We start from the raw sequence: 18,561 nt of genomic DNA, 5'->3' as shown, positions 1-18,561 counted from the left end.
CGAAGGAATAGTGCATCCAAAAAGAGATACTCGCCTCCCAATAGAAGATCCTGTCGTTGCGATAGAAACGGTTCACGATTTAGAAAGAGAAGACATAGAACCTATAGTATTTCATAGCGACGCAATTTCGGTGTTAATTCGTCATTGTGAGGGATTGGGAATAGTGCATCCGAAAAGAGATGCTCGCCTCCCACTATAAGATCCTGTCGTAGCCATAGAAACGTTCCTCGATTTAGAAAGCGAAGTCATAGAACCTATAGTATTTCATTGAGACGCAAGTTCTGTGTTAATTCGTCATTGTGAGGGTTCGACGGATGCAATAAAGAAGGAATAGTGCATCCGAAAAGAGATACTCGCCTCCCAATAGAAGCTCCTGTCGTTGCCATAGAAACGTTTCTCGATTTACTAAGAGAAGGCATAGAACCCATAGTATTTCATAGCGACGCACTTTCTGTGTTGATTCGTCATTGTGAGATTTCGACGGATGCAATAAAGAAGGAATTGTGTATCCGACATGAGATACTCGCCTCCCAATATAAGATCCACTCGTTGCAATAGAAACGTTCCTCGATTTAGAAAGTGAAGTCATAGAACCTATAGTATTTCATAGCGACGCAATTTCTGTGTTGATTCGTCATTGTGAGGGATCGACGGATGCAATAAAGAAGGAATAGTGCATCCGAAAAGAGATACTCGCCTCCAATAGAAGATCCTGTCGCTGCCATAGAAACGTTCCTCGATTTAGAAAGAGAAGGCATAGAACCTATAGTATTTCATAGCGACGAAATTTATTTGATAAATCGTCATTGTGAGGGAGCGACGGATGCTATAAAGAAGGAATAGTGCATCCGAAAAGAGATACTCGCCTCCCAATAGAAGATCCTGTCGTCACCATAGAAACGTTCCTCGATTTAGAAAGAGAAGGCATAGAACCTATAGTATTTCATAGCGGACCAATTTCTTTATTAATTCGTCATTGTGAGAGATCGACGGATGCAATAAAGAAGTAATAGTGCATCCGAAAAGAGATACTCGCCTCCCAATTGAAGATTCTGTCGTAGCCATTGACACGTTCCTCGATTTAGAAAGAGAAGGCTTAAAACCTATAGTATTTCTTAGCGACGCAATTTCTGTGTTAATTCGTCATTGTGAGGGATCGACGGATTCAATAAAGAAGGAATAGTGCATGCGAAAAGAGATGCTCGCCTCCCAATATAAGATCCATTCGTTGCCATAGAAACGTTCCTCGATTTAGAAAGAGAAGGCATAGAACCTATAGTGTTTCATAGCGACGCAATTTCTGTGTTAATTCGTCATTGTGAGGGGTCGACGGAAGCAATAAAGAAGGAATAGTGCATCCGAAAAGAGGTACTCGCCTCCAAATAGAAGGTCCTGTCGTTGCCATAGAAACGTTTCTCGATTTAGAATGATAAGGCATAGAACCTATAGTATTTCATAGCGACGAAATTTCTGTGTTAATTCGTCATTGTGAGGGATCGACAGATGCAATAAAGAAGGAATAGTGCATCCGAAAAGAGATACTCGCCTCCCAATATAAGATCCTGTCGTTGCCATAGAAACGTTCCTCGATTTGGAAAGAGAAGACATAGAACCTATAGTATTACATAGCGAAGCAAATTCTGTGTTAATTCGTCATTGTGAGGGATCGACGGATGCAATAAAGAAGGAATAGTGCATCTGAAAGGAGATACTCGCCTCCCAATATAAGATCCTCGATTTAGAAAGAGAAGGCATAGAACCTGTAGTATTTCATAGCGACGCAATTTCTGTGTTAATTCGTCATTGTGAGGGATCGACGGATGCAATAAAGAAGGAATAGCGCATCCGAAATGAGATACTCGCCTCCCAATAGAAGATCCTGTCGTTGCCATAGAAACGTTCCTCGATTTAGAAAGAGAAGGCATAGAACCTATAGTGTTTCATAGCGACGCAATTTCTGTGTTAATTCGTCATTGTGAGGGGTCGACGGAAGCAATAAAGAAGGAATAGTGCATCCGAAAAGAGATACTCGCCTCCCAATATAAGATCCTGTCGTTGCCATAGAAACGTACCTCGCTTTGGAAAGAGAAGGCATATTTAACGAAATTTACTGTGTAGCAATTTCGCTATAGAATTTTATTTGCCTTTAAGTTAATTTTCTTTACCTTACTTTCTTTGCGTGCGAACTTTGTTGTAGAACCTCTCTCTTATTTACGTGTGGTAATAAAAATTTTCACTATCAAAAGAATTACGTACATTTACAAATTACGTTAACTCATATTAACTGATTAAGAATATTTGGTTGAAAATTAAATTCTTTACATCATTCGGCCTTGGCACACATTTTCTAAATGCAGTGGATTTTTTTTTTATATTTTTACTGAATTCTTTCCCGGCGTTAGCTTTTGAACACAAGATTATCACTATTAGCAGAAAATGGTTAATTATTACCAAGCCAACATTTAATTATCACTGATCAAACCTACTTCGCTATACATTAAAGTTATGTGAAAGAACCAAAATTGTTAAATTTCAATGTTAACTATCCGTCTAAGAATGCACAAATGTGTAACTATTTTTTTTTATTTTTAAAATCTCAGTCAGTCTCTGGATCGCTGTAAAAGAAGAACATTCTCTTAGTTCACTGTTAATGTTTATCTATCAGTTCCCGATTTACGGGTTTGGTTGATTTTTCCTTTAGCGGACCAATTTTTTAAATGTGCCGCCGCTGCAAATCGATCGGTCGCGGCACAGCCCAGCAACACCGCTAAAAAATGCTGAAAACTCTTTAAAGAAATATTATAGACGACATGGGCAAGCTAATTTACATTAATAATTCACACTTTTTATAAATTCTGATATATTTAGATCAAGCAATAATTCAACTCACATTAGTTCGTAATTTCTCCTTCAATGGCGGCTAAATCTAGATACAGACAAATGACGTCTACCCAATCACCAAATACATCGATACAGCTTCCTACCGCTTTCAGCTCTAAACGAGGAAGACCAAAGAATACATAGTGCATTGTGCTTTTATAGTATTGCTGACTATTAACATTTCTTTGTAATTTCACGACATCATTTCCCTCTGGCTGAAATTCACATCCCTGTTATCTCAGATATTGACACATTTCGCAATTACATATTTAATATATAAATATTACCATCCTAAATACAGAGAGAATATTACTACAAAATATATTACAATAATAACAAATGTCTTTTACGCAAAATTCAATAATATTTTATGTTAAATAATTACAATATATACAAATTGCTCAGAGTGGCGTATATGATACAAATAAATTTCAGTTTGTTAATGTGTGAGTTTGCCAGGGATCGTTACACATAGAACCTATAGTATTTAATAGCGACGCAATTTCTGTGTTAATTCGTCATTTTGAGGGTTCCACGGATGCAATAAAGCAGGAATAGTGCATCCGAAAAGAGATATTCGCCTCCCAATTGAAGATCCAATCGTTGCTATAGAAACGTTCCTCGATTTAGAAAGAGAAGGCGTAGATCCTATAGTATTTCATAGCGACGCAATTTCTGTCTTAATTCGTCATTGTGAGGGATCGACGGATGCAATAAAAGGGAATAGTGCATATGAAATGAGATACTCGCCTCCCAATATAAAAACCTGTCGTTGCCATAGAAACGTTCCTCGATTTAGAAAGAGAAGGCATTGAACCTATAGTATTTCATAGCTACGAAATTTCTGTGTTAAATCGTCATTGTGAGAGATCGACGGATGCAATAAAGAAGGAATAGTGCATCCGAAATAGATACTCGCCTCCCAATATAAGATCCTCGATTTAGAAAGAGAAAGCATAGAACCTATAGTGTTTCATAGTGACGCAATTTCTGAGTTAATTCGTCATTGTGAGGGTTCGACGGATGCAATAAAGAAGGAATAGTGCATCCGAAAAGAGATACTCGCCTCCCAATAGAAGCTCCTGTCGTTGCCATAGAAACGTTTCTCGATTTACTAAGAGAAGGCATAGAACCCATAGTATTTCATAGCGACGCAATTTCTGTGTTGATTCGTCATTGTGATGGATCGACGGATGCAATAAAGAAGGAATTGTGTATCCGAAAAGAGATACTCGCCTCCCAATATAAGATCCACTCGTTGCCATAGAAACGTTCCTCGATATAGTAAGTGAAGTCATAGAACCTATAGTATTTCATAGCGACGCAATTTCTGTGTTGATTCGTCATTGTGAGGGATCGACGGATGCAATAAAGAAGGAATAGTGCATCCGAAAAGAGATACTGGCCTCCCAATAGAAGATCCTGTCGCTGCCATAGAAACGTTCCTCGATTTAGAAAGAGAAGGCATAGAACCTATAGTATTTCATAGCGACTAAATTTATTTGTTAAATCGTCATTGTGAGGGAAGGATGGATGCAATAAAGAAGGAATAGTGCATCCGAAAAGAGATACTCGCCTCCCAATATAAGATCCTCGATTTAGAAAGAGAAGGCATAGAACCTGTAGTATTTCATAGCGACGCAATTTCTGTGTTAATTCGTCATTGTGAGGGATCGACGGATGCAATAAAGAAGAAATAGTGTATCCGAAAAGAGATACTCGCCTCCCAATAGAAGATCCTGTCGTTGCCATAGAAGCGTTACTCGATTTAGAAACAGAGGGCATAGAACCTATAGTATATCATAGCGACGCAATTTCTGTGTTAATTCGCCATTGTGTGGGTTCGACGGATGCAATAATGAAGGAATAGAGCATCCGAAAAGAGATACTCGCCTCCCAATAGAAGATCCTGTCGTTGCCATAGAAACGTTCCTCGATTGAGAAAAAGAAGCCATACAACCAATAGTATTTCATAGCGACGCCATTTCTGTGTTAATTCGTCATTGTGAGGGTACGACAGATGCAATAAAAAAGGAATAGTGCATCCGAAAAGAGATACTCGCCTCCCAATTGAAGATCCTGTCGTAGCCATTGAAACGTTTTAGAAAGAGAAGGCTTAAAACCTATAGTATGTCATAGCTACGAAATTTCTGTGTTAAATCGTCATGGTGAGAGATCGACGGATGCAATAAAGAAGGAATAGTGCATCCGAAATAGATACTCGCCTCCCAATATAAGATCCTCGATTTAGAAAGAGAAGGCATAGAACCTATAGTATTTCATAGCGACGCAATTTCTGTGTTAATTCGTCATTGTGAGGGATCGACGGATGCAATAAAGAAGGAATAGCGCATCCGAAATGAGATACTCGCCTCCCAATAGAAGATCCTGTCGTTGCCATAGAAACGTACCTCGATTTATAACGAGCAGGCATAGAACCTATAGTACTTCATAGCGACGCAATTTCTGCGTTAATTCGTCATTGTGAGGGACCGACGGATGCAATAAAGAAGGAATAGTGCATCCGAAAAAGAGATACTCGCCTCCCAATATAACATCCTGTCATTGCCATAGAAAGGTCTCTCGATTTAGAAAGAGAAGGCATAGAACCTATAGTATTTCATTGCGACGCAATTTCTGTGTTAATTCGTCATTTTGAGAGATTGACGGATGCATGAAAGAAGGAATAGTGCATCCGAAAAGAGATACTCGCCTCCCAATAGAAGATCCTGTCATTGCCATAGAAACGTTTCTCGACTTAGAAAGAGAAGGCATAGAACCTATAGTATTTTATTGCGACGCAATTTCTGTGTTAATTCGACATTGTGAGGGATCGACGGATGCAATAAAGAAGGAATAGTACATACGAAAAGAGATGCTCGCCTCTCAATATAAGATCCAGCCGTTACCATAGAAACGTTCCTCGATTTAGAAGGAGAAGGCATAGAACCTATAGTATTTCATAGAGACGCAATTTCTGTGTAATTCGTCATTGTGAGGGATCGACGGATGCAATAAAGAAGGAATAGTTCATCCGAAAAGAGATACCCGCCTCCCAATAGAGGGTCCATTCGTTGCCATTGAAATGTTCCTCGATTTAGAAAGAGAAGGCATTCAAGGTTCAACCTATAGTGTTTCATAGCGACGCAATTTCTGTGTCATTCGTCATTGTGCGGAATCGACTGATGCAATAAAAAAGGAATAGTGCATCCGTAAAGAGATACTCGACTCCCAATAGAAGTTCATGTCGTTGACATAGAAACGTTTCACGATTTAGAAAGACAAGGCATAGAACCCATAGTATTTAATAGCGACGCAATTTAAGTGTTAATTCGTCATTGTGAGGGATCGACGGATGCAATAAAGAAGGAATAGTGCATCCGAAAAGAGATACTCGCCTCCCAATAGAAGAGCCTGTCTTTGCCATAGAAACGTTCCTCGATATAGAAAGAGAAGGCATAGAACGCATAGTATTTCATAGCGACGCAATTTCTGTGTTAATTCGTCATTGTGAGGGATCGACGGATGCAATAAAGAAGGAATAGTGCATCTGAAAAGGGATACTCGCCTCCCAATAGAAGATCCTGTCCTTGCCATAGAAACGTTCCTCGATTTAGAAAGAGAAGGCTAAGAACCTATTGTATATCGTAGCGAAGCAATTTCTGTGTAAATTCGTCATTGTGAGGGATCGATGGGTGCAATAAAGAAGGAATAGTGCTTCCGAAAAGAGATACTCGCCTCCCAATAGAAGATCCTGTCGTTGCCATTGAAACGTTCCTCGATTTAGAACGAGAAGGCATAGAACCTATAGTATATAATAGCGACACAATATCTGTGTTAATTCCTCATTGTGAGGGATCGACGGATGCAATAAAGAAGGAATAGTGCATGCGAAAAGAGATACTCGCTTCCCAATATAAGATCCAATCGTTGCCATAGAAACGTTCCTCGATTTAGAAAGAGAAGGCGTAGAACCTATAGTGTTACATAGCGACGCAATTTCTGTGTCAATTCGTCATTGTGACGGATCGACGGATGCAATAAAGAGGGAATAGTGCATCCGAAAAGAGATACTCGCCTCCCAAAAGAGGATCCCTTCGTTGTCATAGAAACGTTCCTCGATTTAGAACGAGAAGGCATAGAACCTATGGTATTCCATAGCGACGCAATTTCTGTGTTAATTCGTAATTGTGAGGGATCCACGGATGCAATAAGGAAGGAATATTGCATTCGAAAAGAGATACTCGCCTCCCAATAGAAGATCCTGTCGTTGCGATAGAAACGGTTCACGATTTAGAAAGAGAAGAGATAGAACCTATAGTATTTCATAGCGACGCAATTTCGGTGTTAATTCGTCATTGTGAGGGATCTACGGGTGCAATAAAGAAGGAATAGTGCATCCGAAAAGAGATGCTGGCCTCCCAATATAAGATCCTGTCGTAGCCATAGAAACGTTCCTCGATTTAGAAAGCGAAGTCTTAGTACCTATAGTATTTCATAGAGACGCAAGTTCTGTGTTAATTCGTCATTGTGAGCGATCGACGGATGCAATAAAGAATGAATAGTACATCCGAAAAGAGATACTCGCCTCCCAATAGAAGATCCATTCGTTGCCATGGAAACTTTCCTCGATTTAGAAAGGGAAGGCATAGAACCTATAGTGTTTTATAGCGTCGCAATTTCTGAGTTAATTCGTCATTGTGAGGGTTCGACGGATGCAATAAAGAAGGAATAGTGCATCCGAAACCAGATGCACGCCTCCCAATAAAAGATCCATTCGTTGCCATGGAAACGTTCCTCGCCTCCCAATTGAAGATCCTGTCGTAGCCATTGAAACGTTCCTCGATTTAGAAAGAGAAGGCTTAAAACCTATAGTATTCCTTAGCGACGCAATTTCTGTGTTAATTCGTCATTGTGAGGGATCGTCGGATTCAATAAAGAAGGAATAGTGCATCCGAAAAGAGATGCTCGCCTCCCAATATAAGATCCATTCGTTGAAATAGAAACGTTCCTCGATTTAGAAAGAGAAGGCATAGAACCTATAGTGTTTCATAGCGACGCAATTTCTGTGTTAATTCGTCATTGTGAGGGGTCGACGGAAGCAATAAAGAAGGTATAGTGCATCCGAAAAGAGGTACTCGCCTCCAAATAGAAGGTCCTGTCGTTGCCATAGAAACGTTCCTCGATTTGGAAAGAGAAGGCATAGAACCTATAGTATTCCATAGCGAAGCAAATTCTGTGTTAATTCGTCATTGTGAGGGATCGACGGATGCAATAAAGAAGGAATAGTGCATCTGAAAGGAGATACTCGCCTCCCAATAGAAGATCCTGTCGTTGCCATAGACGCTTCCTCGATTTAGAATGAGTAGGCATACAACCTATAGTATTTCATAGCGAAGCCATTTCTGTGTTAATTCGTCATTGTGAGGGATCGACGGATGCAATGAAGAAGGAATAGTTTATCCGAAAAATGATACTCGCCTCCCAATATAAGATCCTGTCGTTGTCATAGAAACGTACCTCGCTTTAGAAAGAGAAGGCATATTTAACGAAATTTACTGTGTAGCAATTTCGCTATAGAATTTTATTTGCCTTTAAGTTAATTATCTTTACCTTACTTTCTTTGCGTGCGAACTTTGTTGTAGAACCTCTCTCTTATTTACGTGTGGTAATAAAAATTTTCACTATCAAAAGAATTACGTACATTTACAAATTACGTTAACTCATATTAACTGATTAAGAATATTTGGTTGAAAATTAAATTCTTTACATCATTCGGCCTTGGCACACATTTTCTAAATGCAGTGGATTTTTTTTTTATATTTTTACTGAATTCTTTCCCGGCGTTAGCTTTTGAACACAAGATTATCACTATTAGCAGAAAATGGTTAATTATTACCAAGCCAACATTTAATTATCACTGATCAAACCTACTTCGCTATACATTAAAGTTATGTGAAAGAACCAAAATTGTTAAATTTCAATGTTAACTATCCGTCTAAGAATGCACAAATGTGTAACTATTTTTTTTTATTTTTAAAATCTCAGTCAGTCTCTGGATCGCTGTAAAAGAAGAACATTCTCTTAGTTCACTGTTAATGTTTATCTATCAGTTCCCGATTTACGGGTTTGGTTGATTTTTCCTTTAGCGGACCAATTTTTTAAATGTGCCGCCGCTGCAAATCGATCGGTCGCGGCACAGCCCAGCAACACCGCTAAAAAATGCTGAAAACTCTTTAAAGAAATATTATAGACGACATGGGCAAGCTAATTTACATTAATAATTCACACTTTTTATAAATTCTGATATATTTAGATCAAGCAATAATTCAACTCACATTAGTTCGTAATTTCTCCTTCAATGGCGGCTAAATCTAGATACAGACAAATGACGTCTACCCAATCACCAAATACATCGATACAGCTTCCTACCGCTTTCAGCTCTAAACGAGGAAGACCAAAGAATACATAGTGCATTGTGCTTTTATAGTATTGCTGACTATTAACATTTCTTTGTAATTTCACGACATCATTTCCCTCTGGCTGAATTTCACATCCCTGTTATCTCAGATATTGACACATTTCGCAATTACATATTTAATATATAAATATTACCAAATGTGTGAGTTTGCCAGGGAACGTTACACATAGAACCTATAGTATTTAATAGCGACGCAATTTCTGTGTTAATTCGTCATTTTGAGGGTTCCACGGATGCAATAAAGCAGGAATAGTGCATCCGAAAAGAGATATTCGCCTCCCAATTGAAGATCCTGTCGTTGCTATAGAAACGTTCCTCGATTTAGAAAGAGTAGGCGTAGATCCTATAGTATTTCATAGCGATGCAATTTCTGTCTTAATTCGTCATTGTGAGGGATCGACGGATGCAATAAAAGGGAATAGTGCATATGAAATGAGATACTCGCCTCCCAATATAAAAACCTGTCGTTGCCATAGAAACGTTCCTCGATTTAGAAAGAGAAGGCATTGAACCTATAGTATATCATAGCTACGAAATTTCTGTGTTAAATCGTCATTGTGAGAGATCGACGGATGCATTAAAGAAGGAATAGTGCATCCGAAATAGATCCTCGCCTCCCAATATAAGATCCTCGATTTAGAAAGAGAAGGCATAGAACCTATAGTATTTTATTGCGACGCAATTTCTGTGTCAATTCGACATTGTGACGGATCGACGGATGCAATAAAGAAGGAATAGTGCATCCGAAAAGAGATACTCGCCTCCCAAAAGATGATCCCTTCGTTGTCATAGAAACGTTCCTCGATTTAGAACGAGAAGGCATAGAACCTATAGTATTTCATAGCGACGCAGTTTCTGTGTTAATTCGTAATTGTGAGGGATCCACGGATGCAATAAAGAAGGAATATTGCATTCGAAAAGAGATACTCGCCTCCCAATAGAAGATCCTGTCGTTGCGATAGAAACGGTTCACGATTTAGAAAGAGAAGACATAGAACCTATAGTATTTCATAGCGACGCAGTTTCTGTGTTAATTCGTCATTGTGAGCGATCGACGGATGCAATAAAGAAGGAATAGTGCATCCGAAAAGAGATACTCGCCTCCCAATAAATGATCCTGTCGTTGCCATAGAAACGTTTCTCGATTTACAAAGAGAAGTCATAGAACCTATAGTATTTCATAGCGACGCAATTGCTGTGTTGATTCGTCATTGTGACGGATCGACGGATGCAATAAAGAAGGAATAGTGTATCCGAAAAGAGATACTCGCCTCCCAATATAAGATCCTGTCTTTGCCATAGAAACGTTTCTCGATTTAGAAAGAGAAGGCATAGAACCTATAGTATTTCATTGCGACGCAAATTCTGTGTTAATTCGTCATTTTGAGAGATCGACGGATGCAAGAAAGAAGGAATAGTGCATCCGACAAGAGACACTCGCCTCCCAATAGAAGATCCTGTCGTTGCCATAGAAACGTTTCTCGATTTAGAAAGAGAAGGCATAGAACCTATAGTATTTTATTGCGACGCAATTTCTGTCTTAATTCGTCATTGTGAGGGATCGACGGATGCAATATAGAAGGAATAGTGCATACGAAAAGCGATGCTTGCCTCCCAATATAAGATCCAGCCATTACCATAGAAACGTTCCTCGATTTAGAAGGAGAAGGCATAGAACCTATAGTATTTCATAGCGACGCAATTTCTGTGTAATTCGTCATTGTGAGGGATCGACGGGTGCAATAAAGAAGGAATAGTTCATCCGAAAAGAGATACCCGCCCCCCAATAGAAGGTCCATTCGTTGCCATTGAAACGTTCCTCGATTTAGCAAGAGAAGGCATTGAACCTATAGTGTTTCATAGCGACGTAATTTCTGTGTCATTCGTCATTGTGCGGGATCGACTGATGCAATAAAAAAGGAATCGTGCATCCGTAAAGAGATATTCGCCTCCCAATAGAAGATCCTGTCGTTGCCATAGAAACGTTCCTCGATTTAGAAGGAGAAGGCATAAAACCCATAGTATTTAATAGCGGCGCACTTGCAGTGTTAATTCTTCATTGTGAGGGATCGAAGGATGCAATAAAGAAGGAATAGTGCATCCGAAAAGAGATACGCGCCTCCCAATAGAGAATCCTGTTTTTGCCGTAGAAACGTACCTCCATTTAGAATGAGAAGTCATAGAACGTATAGTATTTCATAGCGACGCAATTTCTGTGTTAATCCGTCATTGTGAGGGATCGATGGATGCAATAAAGAAAGAAAAGTGCATCCTAAAAGAGATACTCGGCTCCCTATAGATGATCCCTTCGTTGTCATTGAAACGTTCCTCGATTCGGAAGGGAAGGCATAGAACCTATAGTATTTCATAGCGACGCAATTTCTGTGTTAATTCGTCATTGTGATGGATAGACGGATGCAATAAAGAAGGAATAGTACATCCGAAAAGAGATACTCGCCTCCCAATAGAAGATCCTGGCGTTGCCAAGATACGTTCCTCGATTTAGGAAGAGAAGGCATAGAACCTATAGTATTTCATAGCGACGCAATTTCTGTGTTAATTCGTCATTAGGAGGGATCGACGGATGCAATAAAGAAGGAATAGTGCATCCGAAAAGAGATGCTCGCCTCCCAATATAAGATCCTGTCGTTGCCATAGAAACGTTTCTCGATTTAGAAAGAGAAGGCATAGAACCTATGGTATTTCATAGCGACGCAATTTCGGTGTTAATTCGTCATTGTGAGGGTTCGACGTATGCAATAAAGATGGAATAGTGCATCCGAAAAGAGATACTCGCCTCCCAATATAAGGTCCTGTCGTTGCCATAGAAACCTACCTCGATTTAGAAAGAGAGGGCATAGAACCTATAGTATTTCATAGCGACGCAATTTCTGTGTTAATTCGTCATTGTGAGGGATCGACGGATGCAATAAAGAAGGAATAGTGCATCCGAAAAGAGATACTCGACTCCCAAAAGAAGATGCTGTCGTTGCCATAGAAACGTTCCACGATTTAGAAAGAGAAGGCATAGAAACTAAAGTATTTCATTGCGACGCAATTTCTGATTTAATTCGTCATTGTGAGGGATCGACGGATGCAATAAAGAAGGAATAGTACATCCGAAAAGAGATGCTCGCCTCCCAATATGAGATCCTGTCGTTACCATAGAAACGTTTCTCGATTTAGAAAGAGAAGGCATAGAACCTATAGTATTTCATAGCGACGCAATTTCTTTGTTAATTCGTCATTGTGAGGGATCGACGGATGCAATAAAGAAGGAATAGTTCATGCGAAAAGAGATACTCGCCTCCCAATAGAAGATCCTTTCGTTGCCATTGAAACGTTCCTCGATTTAGAAAGAGAAGGCATTGAACGCATAGCGTTTCATAGCGACGCAATTTCTGTGTTAATTCGTCCTTGTGCGGGATCGACAGATGCAATGAAAAAGGAATAGTGCATCAGTAAAGAGATACTCGCCTCCCAATAGAAGATTATGTCGTTGACATAGAAACGTTTCACGATTTAGAAAGACAAGGTATAGAACCTATAGTATTTAATAGCGACGCAATTTAAGTGTTAATTCGTCATTGTGAGGGATCGACGGATGCAATAAAGATGGAATAGTGCATTCGGAAAGAGATACTCGCCTCCCAATAGAAGATCCTGTCGTTGCCATAGAAACGTTCTTCGATATAGAAAGGGAAGGCATAGAACCCATAGTATTTCATAGCGACGCAATTTCGGTGTTAATTCGTCATTGTGAGGGATCGACGGATGCAAAAAGAATGAATAGTGCATTTGAAAAGGGATACTCGCCTCCGAATAGAAGATCCTGTCCTTGCCATAGAAACGTTCCTCGATTTAGAAACAGAAGGCATAGAACCAATAGTATTTCATAGCGAAGCATTTTCTGTGTTATTTCGTCATTGTGGGGGATCGACGGGTGCAATAAAGAAGGAATAGTGCTTCCGAAAAGAGATACTCGCCTCCCAATAGAAGATCCTGTCGTTGCCATTGAAACGTTCCTCGATTAAGAAAGAGAAGGCATAGAACATATAGTATATAATAGCGACACAATTTCTGTGTTAATTCGTCATTGTGAGGGATCGACGGATGCAATAAAGCAGGAATAGCGCATCCGAAAAGAGATACTCGCCTCCCATTATATGATCCACTCGTTGCCATAGAAACGTTTTTTCGATTTAGAATGGGAAGGCATGGAACCTATAGTGTTTCATAGCGACGCAATTTCTGAGTTAATTCGTCATTGTGAGGGTTCGACGGATGCAATAATGAAGGAATAGTGCATCCGAAAAGAGATACTCGCCTCCCAATAGAAGATCCTGTCGTTGCAATAGAAACGGTTCACGATTTAGAAAGATAAGACATAGAACCTATAGTATTTCATAGCGACGATATTTCGGTGTTAATTCGTCATTGTGAGGGGTTGACGGATGCAATAAAGAAGGAATTATGCATCCGAAACGAGATGCTCGCCTCCCTATTTAAGATCCATTCGTTGCCATGGAAACGTTCCTCGATTTAGAAAGAGAAGGCATAGAACCTATAGTGTTTCATAGTGACGCAATTTCTGAGTTAATTCGTCATTGTGAGGGTTCGACGGATGCAATAAAGAAGGAATAGTGCATCCGAAAAGAGATACTCGCCTCCCAATAGAAGCTCCTGACGTTGCCATAGAAACGTTTCTCGATTTACTAAGAGAAGGCATTGAACCTATAGTATTTCATAGCGACGCAATTTCTGTGTTGATTCGTCATTGTGATGGATCGACGGATGCAATAAAGAAGGAATTGTGTATCCGAAAAGAGATACTCGCCTCCCAATATAAGATCCACTCGTTGCCATAGAAACGTTTCTCGATTTAGAAAGAGAAGGCATAGAACCTATAGTATTTCATTGCGACGCAATTTCTGTGTTAATTCGTCATTGTGAGGGATCGACGGATGCAATAATGAAGGAATAGTGCATCCGAAAAGAGATACTCGCCTCCCAATAGAAGATCCTGTCGTTGCAATAGAAACGGTTCACGATTTAGAAAGATAAGACATAGAACCTATAGTATTTCATAGCGACGATATTTCGGTGTTAATTCGTCATTGTGAGGGGTTGACGGATGCAATAAAGAAGGAATTATGCATCCGAAACGAGATGCTCGCCTCCCTATTTAAGATCCATTCGTTGCCATGGAAACGTTCCTCGATTTAGAAAGAGAAGGCATAGAACCTATAGTGTTTCATAGTGACGCAATTTCTGAGTTAATTCGTCATTGTGAGGGTTCGACGGATGCAATAAAGAAGGAATAGTGCATCCGAAAAGAGATACTCGCCTCCCAATAGAAGCTCCTGTCGTTGCCATAGAAACGTTTCTCGATTTACTAAGAGAAGGCATAGAACCTATAGTATTTCATAGCGACGCAATTTCTGTGTTGATTCGTCATTGTGATGGATCGACGGATGCAATAAAGAAGGAATTGTGTATCCGAAAAGAGATACTCGCCTCCCAATATAAGATCCACTCGTTGCCATAGAAACGTTCCTCGATATAGAAAGTGAAGTCATAGAACCTATAGTATTTCATAGCGACGCAATTTCTGTGTTGATTCGTCATTGTGAGGGATCGACGGATGCAATAAAGAAGGAATAGTGCATCCGAAAAGAGATACTGGCCTCCCAATAGAAGATCCTGTCGCTGCCATAGAAACGTTCCTCGATTTAGAAAGAGAAGGCATAGAACCTATAGTATTTCATAGCGACGCAGTTTCTGTGTTAATTCGTCATTGTGAGGGTACGACGGATGCAATAAAAAAGGAATAGTGCATCCGAAAAGAGATACTCGCCTCCCAATTGAAGATCCTGTCGTAGCCATTGAAACGTTCCTCGATTTAGAAAGAGAAGGCTTAAAACCTATAGTATTCCTTAGCGACGCAATTTCTGTGTTAATTCGTCATTGTGAGGGATCGACGGATTCAATAAAGAAGGAATAGTGCATCCGAAAAGAGATGCTCGCCTCCCAATATAAGATCCATTCGTTGAAATAGAAACGTTCCTCGATTTAGAAAGAGAAGGCATAGAACCTATAGTGTTTCATAGCGACGCAATTTCTGTGTTAATTCGTCATTGTGAGGGGTCGACGGAAGCAATAAAGAAGGTACAGTGCATCCGAAAAGAGGTACTCGCCTCCAAATAGAAGGTCCTGTCGTTGCCATAGAAACGTTCCTCGATTTGGAAAGAGAAGGCATAGAACCTATAGTATTCCATAGCGAAGCAAATTCTGTGTTAATTCGTCATTGTGAGGGATCGACGGATGCAATAAAGAAGGAATAGTGCATCTGAAAGGAGATACTCGCCTCCCAATAGAAGATCCTGTCGTTGCCATAGACGCTTCCTCGATTTAGAATGAGTAGGCATACAACCTATAGTATTTCATAGCGAAGCCATTTCTGTGTTAATTCGTCATTGTGAGGGATCGACGGATGCAATGAAGAAGGAATAGTTTATCCGAAAAATGATACTCGCCTCCCAATATAAGATCCTGTCGTTGTCATAGAAACGTACCTCGCTTTAGAAAGAGAAGGCATATTTAACGAAATTTACTGTGTAGCAATTTCGCTATAGAATTTTATTTGCCTTTAAGTTAATTTTCTTTACCTTACTTTCTTTGCGTGCGAACTTTGTTGTAGAACCTCTCTCTTATTTACGTGTGGTAATAAAAATTTTCACTATCAAAAGAATTACGTACATTTACAAATTACGTTAACTCATATTAACTGATTAAGAATATTTGGTTGAAAATTAAATTCTTTACATCATTCGGCCTTGGCACACATTTTCTAAATGCAGTGGATTTTTTTTTTATATTTTTACTGAATTCTTTCCCGGCGTTAGCTTTTGAACACAAGATTATCACTATTAGCAGAAAATGGTTAATTATTACCAAGCCAACATTTAATTATCACTGATCAAACCTACTTCGCTATACATTAAAGTTATGTGAAAGAACCAAAATTGTTAAATTTCAATGTTAACTATCCGTCTAAGAATGCACAAATGTGTAACTATTTTTTTTTTATTTTTAAAATCTCAGTCAGTCTCTGGATCGCTGTAAAAGAAGAACATTCTCTTAGTTCACTGTTAATGTTTATCTATCAGTTCCCGATTTACGGGTTTGGTTGATTTTTCCTTTAGCGGACCAATTTTTTAAATGTGCCGCCGCTGCAAATCGATCGGTCGCGGCACAGCCCAGCAACACCGCTAAAAAATGCTGAAAACTCTTTAAAGAAATATTATAGACGACATGGGCAAGCTAATTTACATTAATAATTCACACTTTTTATAAATTCTGATATATTTAGATCAAGCAATAATTCAACTCACATTAGTTCGTAATTTCTCCTTCAATGGCGGCTAAATCTAGATACAGACAAATGACGTCTACCCAATCACCAAATACATCGATACAGCTTCCTACCGCTTTCAGCTCTAAACGAGGAAGACCAAAGAATACATAGTGCATTGTGCTTTTATAGTATTGCTGACTATTAACATTTCTTTGTAATTTCACGACATCATTTCCCTCTGGCTGAATTTCACATCCCTGTTATCTCAGATATTGACACATTTCGCAATTACATATTTAATATATAAATATTACCATCCTAAATACAGAGAGAATATTACTACAAAATATATTACAATAATAACAAATGTCTTTTACGCAAAATTCAATAATATTTTATGTTAAACAATTACAATATATACAAATTGCTCAGAGTGGCGTATATGATACAAATAAATTTCAGTTTAGTAATGTGTGAGTTTGCCAGGGAACGTTACACATAGAACCTATAGTATTTAATAGCGACGCAATTTCTGTGTTAATTCGTCATTTTGAGGGTTCCACGGATGCAATAAAGCAGGAATAGTGCATCCGAAAAGAGATATTCGCCTCCCAATTGAAGATCCTGTCGTTGCTATAGAAACGTTCCTCGATTTAGAAAGAGTAGGCGTAGATCCTATAGTATTTCATAGCGATGCAATTTCTGTCTTAATTCGTCATTGTGAGGGATCGACGGATGCAATAAAAGGGAATAGTGCATATGAAATGAGATACTCGCCTCCCAATATAAAAACCTGTCGTTGCCATAGAAACGTTCCTCGATTTAGAAAGAGAAGGCATTGAACCTATAGTATATCATAGCTACGAAATTTCTGTGTTAAATCGTCATTGTGAGAGATCGACGGATGCATTAAAGAAGGAATAGTGCATCCGAAATAGATACTCGCCTCCCAATATAAGATCCTCGATTTAGAAAGAGAAGGCATAGAACCTATAGTATTTCATAGCGACGCAATTTCTGCGTTAATTCGTCATTGTGAGGGACCGACGGATGCAATAAAGAAGGAATAGTGCATCCGAAAACGAGATACTCGCCTCCCAATATAACATCCTGTCATTGCCATAGAAACGTTTCTCGATTTAGAAAGAGAAGGCATAGAACCAATAGTATTTCATTGCGACGCAATTTCTGTGTTAATTCGTCATTGTGAGAGATCGACGGATGCATGAAGGAAGGAATAGTGCATCCGAAAAGAGATACTCGCCTCCCAATAGAAGATCCTGTCGTTGCCATAGAAACGTTTCTCGATTTAGAAAGAGAAGGCATAGAACCTATAGTATTTTATTGCGACGCAATTTCTGTGTTAATTCGTCATTGTGAGGGATCGACGGACGCAATAAAGAAGGAATAGTACATACGAAAAGAGATGCTCGCCTCCCAATATAAGATCCAGCCGTTACCATAGAAACGTTCCTCGATTTAGAAGGAGAAGGCATAGAACCTATAGTATTTCATAGCGACGCAATTTCTGTGTAATTCGTCATTGTGAGGGATCGACGGATGCAATAAAGAAGGAATAGTTCATCCGAAAAGAGATACCCGCCTCCCAATAGAGGGTCCATTCGTTGCCATTGAAACGTTCCTCGATTTAGAAAGAGAAGGCATTCAAGGTTCAACCTATAGTGTTTCATAGCGACGCAATTTCTGTGTCATTCGTCATTGTGCGGGATCGACTGATGCAATAAAAAAGGAATAGTGCATCCGTAAACAGATATTCGCCTCCCAATAGAAGATCCTGTGGTAGCCATAGAAACGTTCCTCGAATTAGAAGGAGAAGGCATAG

This window comes from Schistocerca cancellata, chromosome 1 (genome assembly GCF_023864275.1).
Source record: "Schistocerca cancellata isolate TAMUIC-IGC-003103 chromosome 1, iqSchCanc2.1, whole genome shotgun sequence".
NCBI lineage: Eukaryota > Metazoa > Arthropoda > Insecta > Orthoptera > Acrididae > Schistocerca > Schistocerca cancellata.
The sequence above is the reverse complement of the archived record's forward strand: the minus strand, read 5'-3'. Positions refer to the sequence as shown.